We start from the raw sequence: 20,819 nt of genomic DNA, 5'->3' as shown, positions 1-20,819 counted from the left end.
GCACCTTCACCCCTTCCCACACCGCAACTCCCTGCCCCAGCCCAGACCCCCCTCCTGCACCCTGAACCCCTCATTTCTGGTCCCACCCCAGAGCCACCACCCCCAGCCGGCACCCTCACCCCTTCCCGCCCCCTCTTGCACCCTGAACCCCTCATTTCTGGCCCACCCGGAGCCTACACCCCCAGTTAGAGTCCTGATCCCCAGCCCCAGTGAAAGTGAGTGAGGGTGGGGGAGAGCTAGCCACTGAGGGAGGGGGGATGTAGTGAGTGGGGGCGGGCCTCAGGGCAGGGGCGGGGCTAGTGTGTTCGGTTTTCTGCGATTAGCAAGTTGGCAGCCCTACCAGCACCTATAAAAGCCATTGGCTTGCTGTTCACATAGAGTCCCTTTCCTCATGTCTAGACGTTTGAGGCTTTCTAGGGAAGGCACTTTTCCGGGTGAAAAAGGCCAGAGGGCATAGATCTGGGACAGGCCATGGACATTGGAGGGCGTTTGGTTTGGGCTCCGCATGTGGCAGTTTCCTCCCCACCCAGGCAGAGCTGTGGAAGGAGTGGAGGCCTCAGTCCATTTCCTAGCAGACAGAGACTCAGAGACGGCACTTGGCGCCCCGGAGGGCAGCTTCAGAGAGAGGTGAAGACAGGATAGCCCTGGAGCCTGAACGGCCTCTCCCGGGTACAGGGGGTCCCACAGGTCAGGCTGAAGCCCGCTGATGGAGCAGCAGGGGGGAGCTCTGGGTGCCTCGTCCGTACCTCAGACTGAAGCTCCTTGTCTTTGTGCCAGACAAGCAGAGAACGGAAGTTTTTCATGGGACCCATCTCAAAATCATTGACAAACAGAATTGGAAGGCCACCCTGGAAAGTGCTTCTCCTTTCTAGCTTGCAAAGAACACAAGAGAGAAGCCCAAAGCAAAAGGCTTGGAACCTAGATGACAACCTGACACCCGCATTTCCTGGCCTTGTTGTAATTCTCTCGCCTTTCTGCCTTAGTGGCAGTTCCCTTTTGTATTCCGGGGTGAAACTGGAGGCACAGAGACACCTGGCGTCCATGCGGCTCTGAGGGAGAAGGGCACAGCCTTTGTTATTAGTCTGAGAAGCCTCATGTAACATTTCAGTCCTTGAGAGGAGCTGCCTTCACTTTGTTTTTCCAGAGAAAGGAACAGAGTATTGTGGCTGAAAAGCCTCTGGGTGGATTGGCTGCCTGCCTGGAGAGTTACCAGAGCCGGTCAAGTGGCCGGTGCATCTACCTGCGCCAGACAGAACAGACAGTGGCGTGGGGCTCTTGGGGCTGTTGCTATGATACGTACAGGGAGAGAGGCTGCATGGCAGATACTGGGCCCTACTCCTGCTTGCCTCGATGGCTGAATGACCAGTGACCATTTAAGTTAGCAATGGGCCAGACCCAAACCCTTCCAGTCATGCCCTACCTGGTGGGTGAGGTTTGGGTAGCAGAGGGCCAGGTTCCAAATCACCACTGGTTTTGGTTTTGCAGAATGTAAACCAGGCCTGGTTTAGGTCCAAATCATCAGCTGGTTTAATCTGCAAAGCCCCATCAAACCTGGAGCTGTGCAGACCTACACCGGTGGGGGACTGGGCCCCTAATGTTTACAGTCATAACACATTGATAGAGTCCAGCTGGGCATAATCAAGCTCTAGAGTCAGGAACCAACTTATTTTAATAAAAACGTGAGATTTCTAAAGCACTGGATGCCAGGAAATGGTTAGGCCAGCTTTCACTGCAGCAGACATTCATGTGCTCACCTCCTGCTGTTATACCTAGGCAGCATGCAGGTCAAACAGGGGAGAAATTGGGGTGAAATAGGAACCAAGCCCTCAAACTGAAGAGGAAGTGAGGAGTAAGAGGGGGAAAGCCATTTCCTTTTAAAGGAACAAGGTTAACACTCCTAGGGATAGGAGTGGTGGAAGGAGGAGTTCCCTTTGAAATGTTTACCAAGCCAAGGCAATGCCTGCTAGGCCCAAAGAATAAGGGAGAAATTCTCTTCTCAGAGGCACAGAGTGCATATTCGGCAGCCTGACCTGTGCAGGTCTCACTGCTGAGCGGATCTTAAAGGAGAATCTTGCCTTAAATTTTGCATTTCAGACCACAGTCAAAGTCCCTGCAGATCTCCAGTACTTGAAACAGGCATGCCAACAAGTTAGGTAAGTTTTCAGCAAATATTTACTCTGGTATCAATATAAAGGAAGTTTCTATAGCAACTTCTTGCTTCACTTAGGTTTTGTGCTGTGTCTAGCATGCAGGACACCTCGTTCAAGAAAAATACAGTGAGCCTTTATCATATCACCTGTTTCAAAAGCAACGGGGAAGTGCTGCTTAATAAGCAATACACAGATATCTAGTATATGCACCATCATGTGTGACCCTGAATACCCAGCCGGGCCAGACGTTACAGGACACAGACTTTTCTTCTAAACCATACAGCTCACTTAGGGGAGGAGCTTGGTGACATTTCTCCCTCCTTATCTTTGAATGTTTGTATAGATCTAGGTTTGGATGGACAACTTTAGTGGGTTTGGCATAGTTATAGTTTCATTACTATCGAGTTTTACACATATTTTATTAGCAAGGGGCCCAAACCAGAACCGTTTATCTGAGCCCAAGTACTGCCCCAAACATTGGTTGTTACAATGGACTCCAGAGCTAAAATCACCACCAGATTTGAGGACCCGAAGCCAGGCTCCTTTCTGGTCCACCTCTGCATTTTACAGGAGGGGGTTAATGACCATTCTGCCCAGCCCAATGTGGAGCACTGATTGCCTCCCCTTAAAACAAGGATGGGAGAATGCTTTGGAAAAGCACTAGCTGGTGTTTGAAAAACATGGTTTCTCTGGAGTGTTAGATAACTGCAAATGCATCGTCTGAAACTCTGCCACATCAGGAAAATTGTAGCTCCCCATACTTGTTAGTTTGCTAGATGCTGCCTTTGAGCCCCACGAAGCAAGACGTAGCCAAAATGTCAGGTCTCTATCTAATTGCCACGATCTATACTGAATTAATATCCCTGCACCCACCACAGACTGAGGTCTTTCAGCCGTGCAGCCCCTGCAGGCTGCTGTCTCTGACTGACATTACAGCATCAGTGGATAATTGTTTCTGGCCTTTTTTGGGCCCCTGTCAGAGGCCCGGTGTTCTGCAGACAGAACTGCATGTTTGCGAGGGTCACCAAAGTGTGTGAGGCCCCCACCTGGCCTGGGCAAAGAAGCAAAGTCCGGGTCATGAACAATACATGGCCTTCCTGCTGCTCAGCCTGACTGTGTCTGTTTTCAGCAAGGGCTTCCAGCCACACTTTAATAGCCAAGCCACTCCCAGTTGAGGCTGTTTTCAGTCCCAACCTGATGTGTGTTATGGAACACACTGTCAATCTGCTTTTGCTGGGGGCACTGAATGTGCTTTCAAACACTAGATTTAGAAAAGACGAAACCTACACTTGGATGGAATGATCCTCACTACAACTCCTGAATGGCAGCGCTGCTTGGAATGCAGGTAGTTTTGTGCAGACCTTCCCAATCTTCTGTTTTCATCCTCTCCTCCTGCCGGGCCCCATACGAACCTGGCCCTCCCTCTGACTAAGGAGGGATCTAAGCGTCCTCTGAACTCTACCAATCCCATTCTGGGATTTAAATTCTGAGTTCTAAATTAGCTGTTACCACTCAAGGAAGAGATTTTGGAGTCATTGTGGATGATGGGTCTCTGGAAACATCCACTCAATGTGCAGAGGCAGCCAAAAAAGCAAACAGAATGTTGGGAACCATTAAGAAAAGGATAGAAAATAAGACAGAAAATATCATATTGCCTCTATATAAATCCATGGTGCGCCAAACTTTGAATACCGTGTCCTGTTCTGGTTGCCCCATCTCAAAAAAGGATATAATGGAACCGGAAAAGGTTCAGAGAAGGGGAACAAAGATGATCCAGGGTATGGAATGGCTTCTGTACGAGCAGAAACTAAAAAGATTAGGGCTGTTTAGCTTGGACTGCTAAGGGAGGATATGATAGCAGTCTATGAAATCATGAATGGAGTGGAAAAGTGAATAGAGACGTGTTATTTAACCTTTCCCACAATAAAAAAACCAGGGGTCACCCAATGAAATTAATAGGCAGCAGGTTTAATACAAACAAGAGGAATTACTTTTTGACACAGCCCACAGTCAACCTGTGGAACTTATTGCCAGGGGATGATGTGATGGCCAAAGTATAACTGGGTTAAAAAAAGAACTAGAGAAGTTCATGCAGGACAGGTCCATCAATGGCTATTAGCCAAGCTGGTCAGGGATGCAACCCCATGCTCAGGCTGACCCTAAATCTCTGACTGCCAGGAGAGGAAGACAGGGTGGATCATTCCAACTGCCCTGTTCTGTACACTCCCCATGAAGCACCTGGCATTCACCACTGTCGGAAGACAGAACATAAGAACATAACCACAACCATACTGGGTCAGACCAAAGGTCCATCTAGCCCAGTATCCTGTCCTCCAACAGTGGCCAGTGCCAGGTGCCCCAGAGGGAATGAACAGAACAGGGAATCATCAAGTGATCCATCCCCCGTCGCTCATTCCCAGCTTCTGGCAAACAGGCCAGGGACACCATCCCTGCCCATCCTGGCTAATAGCCATTAATGGACCTATCCTGCATGAATTTATCTAGTTCTTTTTTTAACCCTGTTATAGTCTTGGCCTTCACAACATCCTCTGGCAAGGGGTTCCACAGGTTGACTGTGCGTTGTGTGAAAAAAATACTTCCTTTTGTTTGTTTTAAACCTGCTGCCTATAAGAACATAAAACAGGATACTGGGCTAGATGGACCATTGGTCTGACCCACTATGGCCGTTCTTATGTTCTTATTCTGAATACTATCCAGGCAGGGGTGATGGCTTCTGGAGTGGCATGATGCTGTCTCTTCCCTTGTGAGCTGGTCTCGCAGACACTAGCATCACTCTCTTTCAGGGTGAAGTTATATTTTCTGGACTGGGGTGGAAACCCAAACTCAGAGGGTGAATCGAGCTGTGAACCCCATCCCTGTATCTCATTTGCTTCTGCTCTTTGGGTCACAATGATGTCTTTTCCCGACGAGACAGGAGATGCATGTCACAGAGAATGTATTTGGGGTCCTTCTACTTATCTCTAACTAGAAAGGATTCACTCTGGAAATGCCCTGTCTTGGAAAAATGGATCACTTTACGGCCTTGCACCATGACCACAGAACCATATATCCCCATACCTGGCAGAGACTTGCTATGCTGGTGCCTGGGGTGCTGTTATTAAAGGGCTCTAGCTGCCTTGTCTACCGGTCTGGATGCAGGAGAATAATCTCAAGGAATGTTAAGTGGATTAGCTCCCCGCTAAAGGGAAGTGAAAGTAATCACTCAGTGGCCAGGTGCAATGGCTGGTTACAGCTTGAGGCTGGGTCCAGCAGGTTTCTAAAAGGGATTGAGGGGGGGAAATGACTAAAAACACAAGCAAAGAAAGAAAGTAACCCAGGGCTAATAGGCTTCAGAAGCTTTATTTCTGGGCTGAGGCTCCGCCCCAGCACTCCCGGACCAGAGCTGTACAGGGGAGACCCGAGGACTCAGCGCCTACCTGCTTTTTACAGATTTTACTCTGAAATTCTTTCCCTTTTGCTGATTGGCTGCCCGCTCCCTCCCTGACAGTCTCTCCTCTCCAGCATCACTCCGCCTGACTTGTGCTTCCCTTCTCAATTCCCCTTTAACTTTGCCCCGCCCCGTAGCTATAATCCTCTTCCCTCTGAACAACCCCCCCCCAAAAGGAAAACAGGAAACCAACCCATCCACAACCTTCCCCCACTCCGCACGGCATTTACAAGCTGTCCCATTGTTCACTCTACTTGTATGGTAGGTCCCTTCCCTCCACCCTTTCTTTGGCTTCTCTATTTTGAGTGTTGCTCTCCAGGGCAGAAACTGCCTCTCGCTCTGTGTTTGACAAATAGAACAATAGCCCCCACATCTTGCTTATCATAATACAAATAATAGGCTAACGGTTCCCTGGCAGTGTTAATGAGCTCCGCAGACTCTTGGGCTTTGTGGCTGAAGCAGCACTATCCTTCAAAAGTCAGCAGCCCTTTAGAAATCCTTTCTTGGCCAACCTTGCAATATTCTTGATATAGAACTCTCAACCAGTGGCGCTCACAAGCAATGCTGGCTTCACTAACGAGTGGATTCCATTAACTGGGTGTCTGCTATTCTGCTGTTTTTATTCCAACTTAGAAAATTTAAAAAGGGCTGAAGCTAGAAATGTCAAAGTTAGCTGGTTTGGTTGATCTCATTGACACTTAAAAATCAATCACTATTTGAACAAAATAATTTCACAGATGTTTCAATGATTAATGTTGCCAACTGGGGCATCCTTGACTAATGCAACCTTACCTGGGATGACCTTAACATATGCCCCCTTAACCTGGAAATATACCAATATAAATTATTTATATGTTTTCATAAAAATGTGTGGAAAAATTCTAATGCACACATGCAAAAAGTGCTGACTTTCAAAAGGTATAACTTTAATGCTATTGAGCTTTTCCTCTTCAGAGTGCTTTGATTTTTAAGCTTCAGTGAGATCTACAAAACAAGCCAAGTTTCCAATTCCTAGTTTCTGATGGTTGAGTTATCTGAGTACTAATTTTCTGGCTAGAACATCTGGGGAAAAGGTTTTTGTTCATGACCGAATAATTGCAAAATGATTTCACTCAATCTTTCCACAAAAGTTCACCTTTGAGCAGAGACCAAGCATGGAAAATTTCAGCCCCAAAAGGAGTTTTTAAAATAAATTAGGAACAACTGAAAAAGGGGGCTTAGATGAAAGTTAGAAAATATCTACAACAGGTGGTATCTGTTAAATACAATAGTCCTACCTTAACTACAGTGGGTGCTGCAGTACACATGTATACTGGGTATAGGAAATATTCAAGGGCACCAAACAAACTCCTATTATCCCTCTTACAGGTTCTTGAAATACTGCTGCTGGATTTTCAGGGAGGACTGAATGTGCGTTGTATTTCATTATTTCATACTTCTATACGTTATGTGATTGCTTCAGGACAAATTATATCAATAAAACGCTTTTCCTCCTCCTCCTCTTTCTCTCTGTTTATAGGTGATTGGGACACAGGGCACCAGTGTAAAACTAGAGGCCTGAAGCATGATTCTGGGGTTGGGGTCAGGACGCACATGGAGGGAGCATTAATGTTCATAATTCTAGGAAACCCTGTTCCTGCTGGAGATTGGCCAGAAAGTCAAAACTTGACCAAGATTCCAGAAGCTTGGGTATAAATGTGGCTATTCAGGGCTCTTAAAATCACCGGCTGAATAGAGTGTTCTAACAATCCACCTCTCCTGAATGGTGATTTATGAATACAGCTCTAGGAAGTAACCTATTGCTTATTTGCATATCCTGTCTGTATCTTATTGTGATCAAAAAGAACAAATCTCAGTACAGTCATGGCAAAATAGCGAATTAGTGATGGTGGCTACTGAACTGGGTTGGTGTAGTATCAACACTTTTATAGGGTAGTGGGAGAATATGCATTGCATGAGTCATCTAAAAGCCACAACTCAATATACTGTATTGCAACGTGGCTTATCATAGCAAGTTGGAATGGTTCGGTTGTTGATCTGACACTATGAAATAACCTACATTATGCACTCCACATGCTCAGTTACAGCACTGATGAGGTTATAGTCATTTCCAAGAATTTGCCATCACAGTGGTGTTCTAAACTCAAGCAGCGTTTTATCTGCCAAAGCACAAATATCAAACACAACACGTCTCCATGGCAACTCAAACTTGCACCAAGGTTCCAGTGCCCAAGCCAACTCCTGGTATAACTCTGGAGCTGCTCCACTTAAAACCCCCCCCCAAAAACCCAAACCCCCAAATGCTGCATTCTGCAGAAATTATATTAAAAACCCATCTGTATGGAGCAATTTTTGTTGGGATCTGGGAGAGATGTTTAAAAAAATAGCAGCAGCTTTAGTATCTTTTGAATAACAGATAAGTTAAGGCAGGGAGGAAACTAAGTATCAAGCAGATATTTAAGGCTATATTCAAAGACACATAAAGATCTCTCTGTTAGCTTTAAAAAACCTCCATTACAATTAGGAATAGCCGACTTGGCCTTTTCTTGCACTGCGATACCATTGCACTTGCTAATTCATTTAGAAGTTCAATCTCCTTTGTTGCAGAGGGAAAAAAGGATCTGGCAATGGCCATTTAACACTCACTGGGGGGATGGAAAATTCTGCAGCATTCTGAATGCCTTCTGCTCCCAAAGATGTTTGAAGTGTGATGCTTTGCCAAACGGCTACAAAGGTTCGGTTCCCCAACCCGTGGAAATCTGGCTCTAACATGGCCAGAGGGTGGAAAGAGTTTGAGAAATCTCAGCTAGGTCTGTATTCATACATGAAAGGGCTGATTTTGGCTAACCTGCCGAGCTCTTTCTTTCAAGCTAGTACCACAGTTTGCAGTAGTGCTGGCAGGCCTTGACTGTGCACCACCAGCAAATGTCTGTGCCGCAGAAATGACATTGGGCATTTGGGTGAAATGGAACAATGTCATCATTCACATTGCCACAGTTAGGGCTTGTCACGGAGTCCCCGGGCAATGCTCTGGAACTGCTCCCCACAAAGCCAGGCAGGACTTTGGGGAGCCTCCTCTCCCTCGGAGCAGACTGTCTTCAGGGCAAGAAGCTCACACGGCTTCACCTCCTGGGTCTGTCCTGGGAGCATTCAGCATATGCCCCTCCGTGCGCTTCCCACAGCGAGTCCACCCCGGCGGGGTCCTGGGGAAGCCAAAGCGTTCTGCACCCCCCACTTCGCAGTCAGACGTGACTCTCGGCCAGCCAGTAAAACAGAGGTTTTTAGACGACAGGAACACGGTCTAAAACAGAGCTTGTAGGTCCAGCGAACGGGACCCCTCCCCCAGGTCCATTCTGGGGCCCAGCAAGGCAGACCCCCGTCCGCCCTCCCTTCCAGTCCCCAGCTAGCTCCAAACTCCAACCCCCATCCAGCCCCTCCTTCTCTGGGCTTTGTCTCTTTCCCGGGCCAGGAGGTCACCTGATCCCTTTGTCTCCAACACCTTCAGTTGGCACCTTTGCAGAGGAGGGGCCCAGGCCATCAGTTGCTAGGAGACAGAGTGTCGGGCATTTATGTACCCTGGCCCTTTGCTCTGCAGCAACCATACACCCTTATCCCACCACCTAGATACTTAAGAACTGCATAGGGGAAACTGAGGAAAACATTAAGAACAGTCCCACTTCGTCACAGGGCTGCATCAGATGTGTCAGCAGTGCTTCCTGATTTTAAGGCGTCTATAACCTGGCCGCCAAAATTCACCCCGGCTTAAACAAGAATCAGAACTTAGTGATATATCTGTATCAGTATAGTTTGTGCTGGAGGCTGGAATTTTACAGAGGTACACCCCCCGAGGCCCCAGTTTAGCAAAGCATACACCTAACTTGAACACTGAAGTCAAAGGTGCACTACAACGCGTGGAGATGGAGGAAGGGGGTCACCAGGGGCTCAGGAGTGCAAGATGGGCAAGGCAGCTACCAGACAAACACAGTATATATAAAACTGGCCTCTGTGCATGCTGAATTCAGATCTCTTTCCTCCACTCTGCCTGCCGCATCACTCATTGCTAATGAAACAAATGGGAGTTAAGCACATGCTTAAAGTTAAGCACTTTAAGGTAGGCTGGAGCGCGTGTACACATGTCTACGGGCCCCACACTACCCTTTGTTGCATGAGCACTTCAAGGGTTTGTGTGTGTGCCTACGGCAGCACACATAGAAGTGCAGGCACCTCTTGGGGCCTTCACGTCTCTAAACGTGGATGTGACTGTTCAAAAACGTAGCTCACAGTTTGCAGTTTGTTTGTTTAGAAGAGAGATGGCTGCAAATGCTCACTTGCCGCTGGTCAGTCCGAATTCCACAAGGAAATTTAAGGCATGAACCTAGAGCACCTTCAGTCTCACGTAAAAATAAATGGCATCCACATTGACAATACCATGGAACACAAGGGACCTGTTACCGGCTAATATTTCAGTATCCACATATTAAAAATCCCTAAATCTTAATGGAAAGAGTCCCTGTTGACTGAAGGAGCCACCTGATATCTCAAACTCCACACACTACGTACTAGAAGTTCCACTTATCACCGTATAACATAAAGATTCCCAGGGAGATGCCAGGACAAAGCATAAGACTATAGTTTCAAGGGAGCCTTTGTGATGAATTAGGAACTTTAAAAACTCTGCACATTTTTTGAAGAAAATATGTGTTTTCCAGAAGTTTTAATGTGTGCATTTCGAACAGCAAGACCCAGCATTTCTGCTTCCTGCAGGCCCTTGACAACGCAACTGACACTACTCCGCTGAGCCAATTTGCAGGGGGTCTCGGATGAGTGCGGGAAGGCAATCTCTGGATCTGATCCGAAGGTGATTGTAATCAATGGGGGAATTTCCACTGACTTCAGTGGACTTTGAATCTGGCACTATATATGGTGCTAGATGTGGCGTGATGACACTTTATGTTATGCCATATGCATGTCCTAAAGAATGAATTAAGGCAAAGGGATTGTAAGCAAGACATGAGAAGTAATTCTTGTACTCTACTCTGTGCTGATTAGGCCTCATCTGGAGTACTGCGTGCAGTTCTGGGCTCCACATTTCAGGAAAGATGTGGACAAATTGGAGAGAGTCCAGAAAAGAGCGACAAAAATAATTAAAGGGCTAGAAAACATGACCTACAGGAAGATTGAAAAAATTGTGTTTGTTTAGTCCAGAGAAGAGAAGACAGAGAGGGGACATGATAACAGTTTTCAAGTACATAAAAGGTTGTTGCAAGGAGGAGGGAGAAAAATTGTTCTTAACCTCTGAGGATAGGACAAGAAGCAATGGGCTTAAATTGCAGAAAGGGCAGTTTAGGTTGGACATTAGGAAAAACTTCCTAACTATCAGGGTGGTTAAGCACTGGAATAAATTGCCCAGGGAGGTTGTGGAATCTCCATCATTGAAGATTTTTAAGAGCAGGTTAGACAAACACCTGTCAGGGATGGTCTAGATAATACTTAGTCCTGCCATGAGTGCAGGGGACTGGATTAGATGACCTCTCAAGGTCCCTTCCAGTCCTATGATTCTACAAAGAGTCCTGTGGCACCTTATAGACTAACAGAAGTATTGGAGCATAAGCTTTTGTGGGTGAATACAATTCTATGATTATCCTTCAGTTTGAATTTCTTGCCTCTTGGCAATTTATATCATAACCCTGCAGTTATTTAGATTATTTTTTTGCTACTTTACTAAAAAGAGATAAGATTGGAAATATTTAGGTGTAGGCTGTTCTGTATCCCAACATCCTGTACTCAAAGTCATACAAAGACACGAAAGATACAGTAACAAATCAACAGGAGGCTCTTTGTTATGCTTTTAACCTGAGGTTACACTGGAGAAGTCATGCGAGTTTTGAATCCTTCTACCGTCCCTTTGACCCACGCTGCACAAGTAACGGTAACATGTCTCAGATCTCTGGAGGAGCCTTAGGTAACGTTTCCAACCATATCAAGGGAATCCAGAGATCGGTTGTTTTGTTTCCCAACATTGCTGACACGCACAATGACTTTGGTATAATCTGATGCTGTGGGAAAGGGACAGATATTTGTTTTGACTTTTGTTCCACAAACACAAAGGAAACGTTAATCTGTCATGAGTTTCTGTTTGCTAGAGTTCTCCTTGCTTTATAATTCCCATAGTAAGGTCTTTGGGGGAGATCTACAGAGTAAATTGTCACAGCTCCTCTGAAGTCAGTGATGCTATGCCAGGCTCTGCCCCTACATGTTCACAGAGCAGAGTTAGATTTGCAAAAGGATCCTGACTAGAGAGACACAATCTACTTGCTCCAGACACAGTTCCTCCTGGACATTACTCTGAAGACACAGACCAATAAAGCAGCCACATACTGGTCCCTGTTTTGTCACAGTAATGAGCAGCACAGCCAGTATTCTTTAGCCAGTGGGAATATGTGTCTTGCATGAAATTAATAAGAACCTAGCTTCCAAATAAGAAGCATTTTGAATGCTGACCTGGCCTGATCCTCCTGAATTCTCCAAACCCCAGGAAAATGAACTGATTTGGAAAGTTTTGTTCTATCCCCTGAGGTGTCAGTAGATTAAGAAAAGAGCCAAATGCAGAACTGTCTTGTTTATATGATCAAAAGTGAATGCATCCTAGAATCTACCAGAGATTCAGTGGTGTTTAGAAATGCCTTAGACAGATGCTTTTTAAGGATCAAAACCTACAATATGTGATTCAGAGCAGTAACCATTTTGAGTCTCATTATTAACAAGGATCATTTTAGGGACAAAACAACAACTTGATTCCCTTACATTAGCTTAGTGTCTGCAGTGGTGATGGACATTGCAATTAGCATTACAGAAAGCCCTATGATTGGCAGATGCTAATTATCTTAACTGTCAGAGCATCATTGGCATCATCATTATGATTTTCTTAAGTGTCTGGGTTCTTAGTCTCTGCCGCGTAGGCAGCTTCTGGAATTTGCTGTGCATGGCGTTTGCTCTGGTTTGTCTGCATGCCATCCAGGGGAAACAGGGTCTAACCACAGACCTGGCAGACATTCCCCTCCTCATCACTCACCCTTGGGTTAGGCAGTCACATCTCTGAGGAGCAACAGGGCATGCTCCAAAAGGAAGACAAAAATCCTTTGTCCCCGTTTAATCTATAGTTTTAAATAATTAACCAAGCCTAATTCTGGTCATTATAATGCAATAGGACAAATGTAACCTGATGTGATCACCCTGGGAAATGATTCCTAACTCTCTGAATGAGAGCAGCAAATGCACACATTGCAGGTTCTCTAAGCTAAAATTCAGGGACAAAACAAAGAACAAAGGGCACAATGTCGGGAAGAGAAAGAAAACATGAATGGCATTACAAATGCAATAAGTTGTTTTTATGGGAAGGAAAGTTTTTTTATTTTTTTTACAGTTAAGATCCATGTGATTTCAGACCAGGTGCAGTGCATGAATCTCTGTGCTATATGTCACTCTGGGTGTGGAAAGAAACTGTTCTCCACTAATTTATTAAGCTCATCTCATAGCAAAGGCAATCTCTCTAGGGACTGCTCGCAGAATAAGGTACTTCTCACCATGAATAAGGGTGGAAGAAAATGGCCTTTTGTGGTACAAACTGTTTCTGGGGGAAAGCAAAGAAACCTTGACAGCAGTGTCTGCTCATGTTTTTATACAGCGGCCACAGTAGCTATTGTCACCTGGATTTTTAACTGTGTTCCTGAAGCCGGGTTCAGGGATAAAGAACATACAAGGAACATTTCAGAGTGTCCCGCTCATCACAGGGCTGGTGGCTTCCCTGTCTTACTTATTAGCTCTGACATGGTGGCCCCATGGAGATGTATTAATAAATTAGAGACTGAAAAGACGGCTGGGTTGCCTAGTCCTTCCCTAGTGCCAGTGCAGGCCTGTTCCCTACAACATATTTTGTTCTGTGCTCTGTCAAATTGCTCTAACCTGATAGATTGTTCTATGAATTTCGTGCTGGTGAAGGGTTCCAGGCCGACAGCCCTGGGGAATGGAGATCTCTGTTCATCCACAGAGCAAGTGCAGCACAGCCAGCAGTAGTGTGAGCTTTCCGGAGGGTCCCTGGAATTGTCAGCTTTGGGAGGTGGGTGCCCATCCACGGGGAGGAGACCACACCCTTTACTTCCATGTAGGTCATCAGCTCTCAGTTGGTAACATCTTTGGGTTACCACTGATCTAAGCTAGATTGATCCAGCAACCTGTTGTGAAAGGCAAAGACTCCACAGCACATTACCCAGCTCCTGAGCCATCCAGCCCCTCCCACAGCCTGCCATTTCTGATCTGTAAATAGTCGGTGGCATTACTCTGGATTTACACCAGTGTTACTGAGAAAGAGACTCACCCTGCTATATCCCCAAACAGCTGTGCAAGGAGTAACACACTGTTTCATGGCATCTAGGTGCTGGTACTCACTAATAGTCCCATGTACCCACCCAGCACAACTCTTAGTGCCATTCTTGAAAATCGGGGGACAAATTCTGCTGTCACCTACACTGTTGCAAATTAAGTTAAAAGAAACTCAAAAGTAATGGAGTCCCTCTAGATTTACACCGGTGTAACTTAGCGTGGTCCAGTGCCTACTGAGAACCAGATGCTAGCATTGTCTGCTGAGAACATGAGCTGTCAGTATTGATACCTTCACAAGGCGTTCAAATCCAGAAGGGTTGGACGTGACACCTGGGACTGCTCCAATCCTGCTCACTAGCTAATTTCTCAAGAACATAAGAACGGCCGTACTGGGTCAGACCAAAGGTCCAGCTAGCCCAGTATCCTGTCAGTGGCCAATGCCAGGTGCCCCAGAGGGAATGAACAGAACAGGGAATCACCAAATCTTCCAAGTGAAACAAACACTGGCTTATTTTTCAACAAACTGAGTTATAAGGTGTTTACAATTCATGCAAATTTGACTGTGTTTCAGCTAAGCTTGAAACTGCTTATAAAGTTATCCCGGCAGCCAAAGCCCTGCTGTGGTGGCAGCAGGTGAAATCTGGTAAATTAGTTAACAATTGAGTTTAAAATGTCTCCGATTGTGACAGTTAAATACACATGACAATCCTTGGAGTCCTGCCTCGATTAACAATTAACAAGCTGTCTCAGTGAAATGCCTTTCAGAAATGCCAAGCACTCGACACTTATAAAAACATGCCATGGTATTCTATGGGAGTGGTCAAAACCATAATGTGACGGCAGGGTTTTGGGTCATTACTATTGAAATTTTTCATGGGCATAGAAGAATTCTCTTTCTAATGTACGTATTGCTAATTACTGCCAATGCACCAGCTTAGTTATTTTTGTTAAGAAGTGACAGATGCCTAGAAATCCTACATTCACTACTAATATATCATCACATATTTGCTCTCTGCTTTTGGCATACTCATAATAAAAAGATCCCATTGTCCCAGTCACCAGAAAATGTTTTTAGGTAGCCCAAAGGTATTTAAAAGAACACAGAGAAAAACCTCCAAAGTTAAACAGCAGGGATTTCATTAGCACGTATTCTTCCAGCATAATTCCCTTCCAAACAGAACATTTGAGTGACAGCACAGGATTGGTCACGGTATACACAGCGGCCTATGGGTCCGTTCGGAGAGGCGGAAGAAGCCTGTGAACTATAGAAGGTTTAAAGGAAAGAGATCTCAAAAGAGTTACATGACTTAAAACTAGCTGTAAAATAGTCCCTTAAATAAACACAGATGTGCTGCAGAGTATTCCTGTTAGGGACAGCACAGCTCCAGGAGGGTTCATAAAATACTTCACCTTTGCTGCTGTCAAAGCCAACGCAGGGGAAGCGCAGGCAGAAGGTCGAATGGAAATTTCAAGTTAATCAAATTTCTGGTTCTGCCTGGGAGGGCACCTGGGAGACTTTTGCCAGAGACACCTGTGCTTACCTGATTTGACCAGCATTGCTCTGTAGAGTCCAGTAGCTCCAGGTGGTACCCTCACCTGGTCCTCCACCCTCTGAGACATGAGAGCCAGGTCTCTGAGCTTCTCAGTATTGTGTAGTCTGAGTTAGCTTCTTCTCAGTGCTGTGCAGGTCTAAGTGTGCATGACTTTTTGGCTCTGTACTGCTAAGCTCTCTCACTTCTGTAAGATCTTTTCAGAGGGAGTGAGAATAAAGTCACGTGATCTGAGCTTGCTGCATAGCTGCTCCCTCCCCTGCTGACAAGCACATTCTGCACTAACAAAACCATTCCGCTGGGCTCCTGTGATATGACATGACTATTGTGCGACTCGAGGGGAGCCGCCCACACCTTAGGGGAGCATTATTAACTCCTCTGCAGGAGTTTGGCAGCTCCACTCAGAAATGGCTTATTTGCTGTTAATTGCTCAGCGTGGGGACATTCTTCCTAAAGCCAGTGCTAGCTCCATGCTCAGGACGAGCTGATGCTTTTCAGGGGAGGAAAACAGCTTCACGTGTGATCAATGATCGAACAACCATTGAAGCAAGAACACTCACAGCAACCCACAGAATCACTGCCCAGGTTCCAGCAGGGATTGCTGCTCTGAAAGCTGCATTGCACACGCAGACAGTGACAACCAGACGGTCCAGAGATGGGCCCACACTCCCCACCGCCCGGGATAATCCACCGCAACGTGAATCTGGGGCAGCAGTAGTTACTGGTCGAGTGATTATTGCTCCTACTTTGGTGGGGCCCAGAACATGCTAGATCCTGGGCGAGCCCATAGGAAGAGGCAGTCCCTGCCCCTGCGAGCTTACAGTCTACAAGACAAAAAGGTACAGGTGTCACAAACCGCAGCAACATAAAGGTACCGACACCATGATTATGAGCAGGGATCGAACCCGGGACCGTTGGCCCCTAAACCACAACTTGCAGTAAATAAAAACTCTCTGGACTGGGAGAAAATAGGAGGCTGCGTGGTCGCTTAGCCCAGACACGCATGTTCGCATGCTCCACGTCAGTGTATCGCACAGACAAAAGGATCAGGGCCATACCAGGCATGCAGCCTGTTAACAGAGAGGGGGCGGGGGAAGGGCACGAGGGGATGAGTTCACAGGAGCATGGGGGTAAAGAACAGGAAGGGAACAGGCTCATGGAGGGGGAAGGGAAGGGAGGAAGGGGAGAGTAGCATGACAAGCATAAGGGGGGACAGGGACTGAGGCTGCCATGGGGGGGACTGTGAGGGGGGGGAAGGAGGAGGTTTAGACATACTGCTTAGCAGCAAGGAACCTCCAGTGGTGCCTGCATCTCTGGGTTCTTAGGGGGTATCCCCGCATAGAATCATAGAATATCAGGGTTGGAAGGGACCTCAGGAGGTATCTAGTCCAACCCCCTGCTCAAAGCAGGACCAATTCCCAACTAAATCATCCCAGTCAGGGCTTTGTCAAGCCGGGCCTTAAAAACCTCCAAGGAAGGAGACTCCACCACCTCCCTAGGTAACGCATTCCAGTGCTTCACCACCCTCCTAGTGAAATAGTGTTTCCTAATATCCAACCTAGACCTCCCCCACTGCAACTTGAGACCATTGCTCCTTGTTCTGTCATCTGCCACCACTGAGAACAGCCGAGCTCCATCCTCTTTGGAACCCCCCTTCAGGTAGTTGTAGGCTGCTATCAAATCCCCCCTCATTCTTCTCTTCTGGAGACTAAACAATCCCAGTTCCCTCAGCCTCTCCTCATAAGTCATGCACTCCAGACCCCTAATCATTTTTGTTGCCCTCCGCTGGACTCTTTCCAATTTTTCCACATCCTTCTTGTAGTGTGGGGCCCAAAACTGGACACAGTACTCCAGATGAGGTCTCACCAATGTCGAATAAAGGGGAACGATCACGTCCCTCGATCTGCTGGCAATGCCCCTACTTATACAGCCCAAAATGCCATTAGCCTTCTTGGCAACAAGAGCACACTGTTGACTCATATCCAGCTTCTCGTCCACTGTGACCCCTAGGTCCTTTTCTGCAGAACTGCTACCTAGCCATTCGGTCCCTAGTCTGTAGCTGTGCATGGGATTCTTCCGTCCTAAGTGCAGGACTCTGCACTTGTCCTCATCAGGTTTCTTTTGGCCCAATCCTCTAATTTGTCTAGGTCCCTCTGTATCCGATCCCTACCCTCTAGTGTATCTACCACACCTCCTAGTTTAGTGTCATCGGCAAACTTGCTGAGAGTGCAGTCCACTCCATCCTCCAGATCATTAATAAAGATATTAAACAAAACCGGCCCCAGGACCGACCCTTGGGGCACTCTGCTTGAAACCGGCTGCCAACTAGACATGGAGCCATTGATCACTACCCGTTGAGCCCGACGATCTAGCCAGCTTTCTATCCACCTTACAGTCCATTCATCCAGCCCATACTTCTTTAACTTGGCAGCAAGAATACTGTGGGAGACCGTATCAAAAGCTTTGCTAAAGTCAAGGAATAACACATCCACTGCTTTCCCCTCATCCACAGAGCCAGTTATCTCATCATAGAAGGCAATTAGGTTAGTCAGGCACGACTTCCCCTTGGTGAATCCATGCTGACTGTTCCTGATCACTTTCCTCTCCTCTAAGTGTTTCATAATTGATTCCTTGAGGACCTGCTCCATGATTTTTCCAGGGACTGAGGTGAGGCTGACTGGCCTGTAGTTCCCCGGATCCTCACTCTTCCCTTTTTTAAAGATGGGCACTACATTAGCCTTTTTCCAGTCATCCGGGACCTCCCCCGATCGCCATGAGTTTTCAAAAGCATCCCCCACAGGGCTTCACCCTCTTCAGCAGGTTCATGATGGGGGGGGCAAGTATACCCCGAGCTCCATGATCTCGTGGGATTTAGTCTCAGCAGGGGTCATAAACACTTATCGGTGAGAGGGATGTGGGGGGTGAGAAACTTTCCGCCCCGAGAACGGTTCCTTTTGGGGTTTGGGGGAAAGTTCAGGCTGTGGGGGTGGGGAGAGGGGCCCCTCTGCAAGACAACCCACCCAGCTGTCCGAGCTCCTCTCTGGTGCCCTGCGATCGCTGCGTTTCAATTGCAGCAGAGCTGTCATCTGTGGGGGATTTTACCACTTGGAAAGAAACAGGGGAGCCAGGGCAGAGTTACCCGTTTTGCTGGCTGCCCTGTGTGACCCTGGCAGTGTGGGAAGCTGCATGTGGATTTCCTGCTGGCTGTAATATTGACTTACTAACCATGGAGCTGAAGAGTCAGGGGAAGGCGGCAGCCTGCTCGGGAGGGGGCAGCTGCAGAGGGGCCATGCTGGAGCTGCGGTTCTCAGGGATGGGCTGGCTGGCTCAACCCGAATTCCTCCAGGGATTCTGGGGAGCTCTGCTACCCTTTTACAAGGTGTATGCGCACGTCCCGCCTCACCCGCTCAACTGCACTGGCTAGTGCAGATGAGGAACAAGACCATGGGCCCTGGGTACCAGGCCACAGTCTAGCTGCACCAATGGCATTAGACTAGCATATTCCTTGGGCTCCCTACTGAGGTTGTGGCAGGTCCAGGGCCGGCTCTAGGTTTTTTGCCGCCCCAAGCAAAAAAATTTTTGGCTGCCCCCCACCCCAGCCCTGGGCTCCCCCTACACCTCCCTGCCGCCCCAGCCCTGGGCTCTCCCCCCCACCCTCACCCCCTGATGCCCCAGAGCTGGGCTCTCCCCCACACCCCAATCCATCCTCCCCCACCCGCACCCCCTGCCGCCCCAACTCTGGGCTCTCCCCCCCCCCCACCCACACCCATTGCTGCCCCATCTCTGGACTCTCCCCCCCCCGCACCCATTGCTGCCCCAATTCTGGGCTCTCCCCCCCTCCCCCACCCGCACCCATTGCTGCCCCAACTCTGGGCTCTCCCCCCCACCCCACCCGCACTCCCTGCTGCCCCAGCCCTGGGCTCCCCCCCACCAGTGCTGACTCTGCCCGCTCCCCCCTCACCTCCAGCCGGTCCGGCGCTGGCAGGGTTGGGGTAAGCAGCGGGGCTCCCGGGCCGCGCCTCAGCTCAGGGTCCCTCCAGCCGGGGCTCCCGCCTCCAGGACTGGCCAGACCTGGGAGGGCAGAGCCGGGGGACCATCCCGGCAGGGGGCTGAGGAGCCGGGGCAGGGCAGCCCCAGAGGGAGCGGAGCCCCGGAGAGTGGGACGCGGCCCCGCACGGCAACACCCCAGGCACCGGTCCCCACTATGGCCCCACTGCTGCTGCTGCTCCTGGCTGCCCTGCTGCAGTCCCTGGGTGGCTCGGGCTGCTTCGCCCAGCCCCGGCTGCGGTGCTGGGGGGCAGCCGCCCTGCGGCACCTGCAGGCAGCTCCATGCGCCCCATGGGGCGGCCCCCAGCCCAAGTGCCCCGCGCTCGGAGCCTGCCTGGCCATACAGTGCGGGCGCTGCTCCCCGATGCGAACTGCAGCAGCCCCTGGGTGCCCCCCCGCCCTTCCCCCCCCGTGCAGGACGCGCTGCTGCTGCCAGGGCCGGCTCTAGGTGTGCCGCCCCAAGCAAAAAAAAAAAAAGGGCTGGCTGGAATGCCGCCCCTGAAAATGTGCCGCTCCAAGCACGTGCTTGGTTTGCTGGTGCCTGGAGCCGGCCCTGGGCAGGTCCCTCTGCGGGGGAGAGGGTTTCCTGCACCCTCTCCCGCACTTCTGCTGCTGCACAGAACCAGCCGGATGTTCCTATATGAAATACTGTGTTTCAGTAACACTCCTCCTACCTGAGTGAGGACCAGGATTGTGGCTGGCTGGAACCCATGTTCTGAGCTCCCTCCCCTGGCCCCCCCAGCCTGGCAGTGTTTGCTAGCAAGGGGTAGCCCCCGGAACACTGATTGTGCAGAACAATGGGCATTGCCCCGTTTGCCGTTCGAAGCACCCCGTTGCTTGGCTGAGCAGAACGCGCCATTCCCACCCCGGTGTGGCTCGCCCCAGACACTCACCTGAGCCGTTGACAGCATGCTTCCCACTTCCGTTAGGAAATGTGGACTGAAGAGAATATTCTTTCTGTGAAAGAGAAGAGAGAGAAATGCAAGAGGTGACCTTTCTGTGTGCTCGGGGGGGCCTGTCTCCATCGCCTCAGTCTGAGCCACCTCACCCACGCGACGAGCGCCAGTCCCTCACACTCGCAGTCTGCACCTCACACTCTCTCACCTCAGCCTGCTCCTCCCAGCAGAGAGGGAGAGGGACTTGGCCGTCTTCTCAGCCAACCCAGGCATTAGGAAGGAGGAGGAATAATGTAGCAACAAGCTATCACCTCCTTTAGCCCTAAAGTCCAATTCATCACCTCTGCCA

At 48.7% G+C, this 20,819-nt stretch overlaps 1 protein-coding gene across 1 annotated transcript in view; it reads right to left on the bottom strand.

Moving 5' to 3' along the window:
- Positions 1-20,525, bottom strand: part of FAM107A (family with sequence similarity 107 member A) — a 29,828-nt gene extending 9,303 nt beyond the window's left edge. Inside the window, exon 1 of the mRNA XM_065408471.1 lies at positions 20,468-20,525. The gene's annotated coding sequence lies outside the window, so the exon portion shown is untranslated. The remainder of the gene's footprint in view (positions 1-20,467) is intronic.
- Between the last annotated feature and the right edge of the window lie 294 nt (positions 20,526-20,819).

Source organism: Emys orbicularis, chromosome 7 (genome assembly GCF_028017835.1).
Source record: "Emys orbicularis isolate rEmyOrb1 chromosome 7, rEmyOrb1.hap1, whole genome shotgun sequence".
NCBI classification, from domain to species: Eukaryota; Metazoa; Chordata; order Testudines; family Emydidae; genus Emys; species Emys orbicularis.
This window is presented reverse-complemented; position numbering and strand designations above follow the sequence as displayed.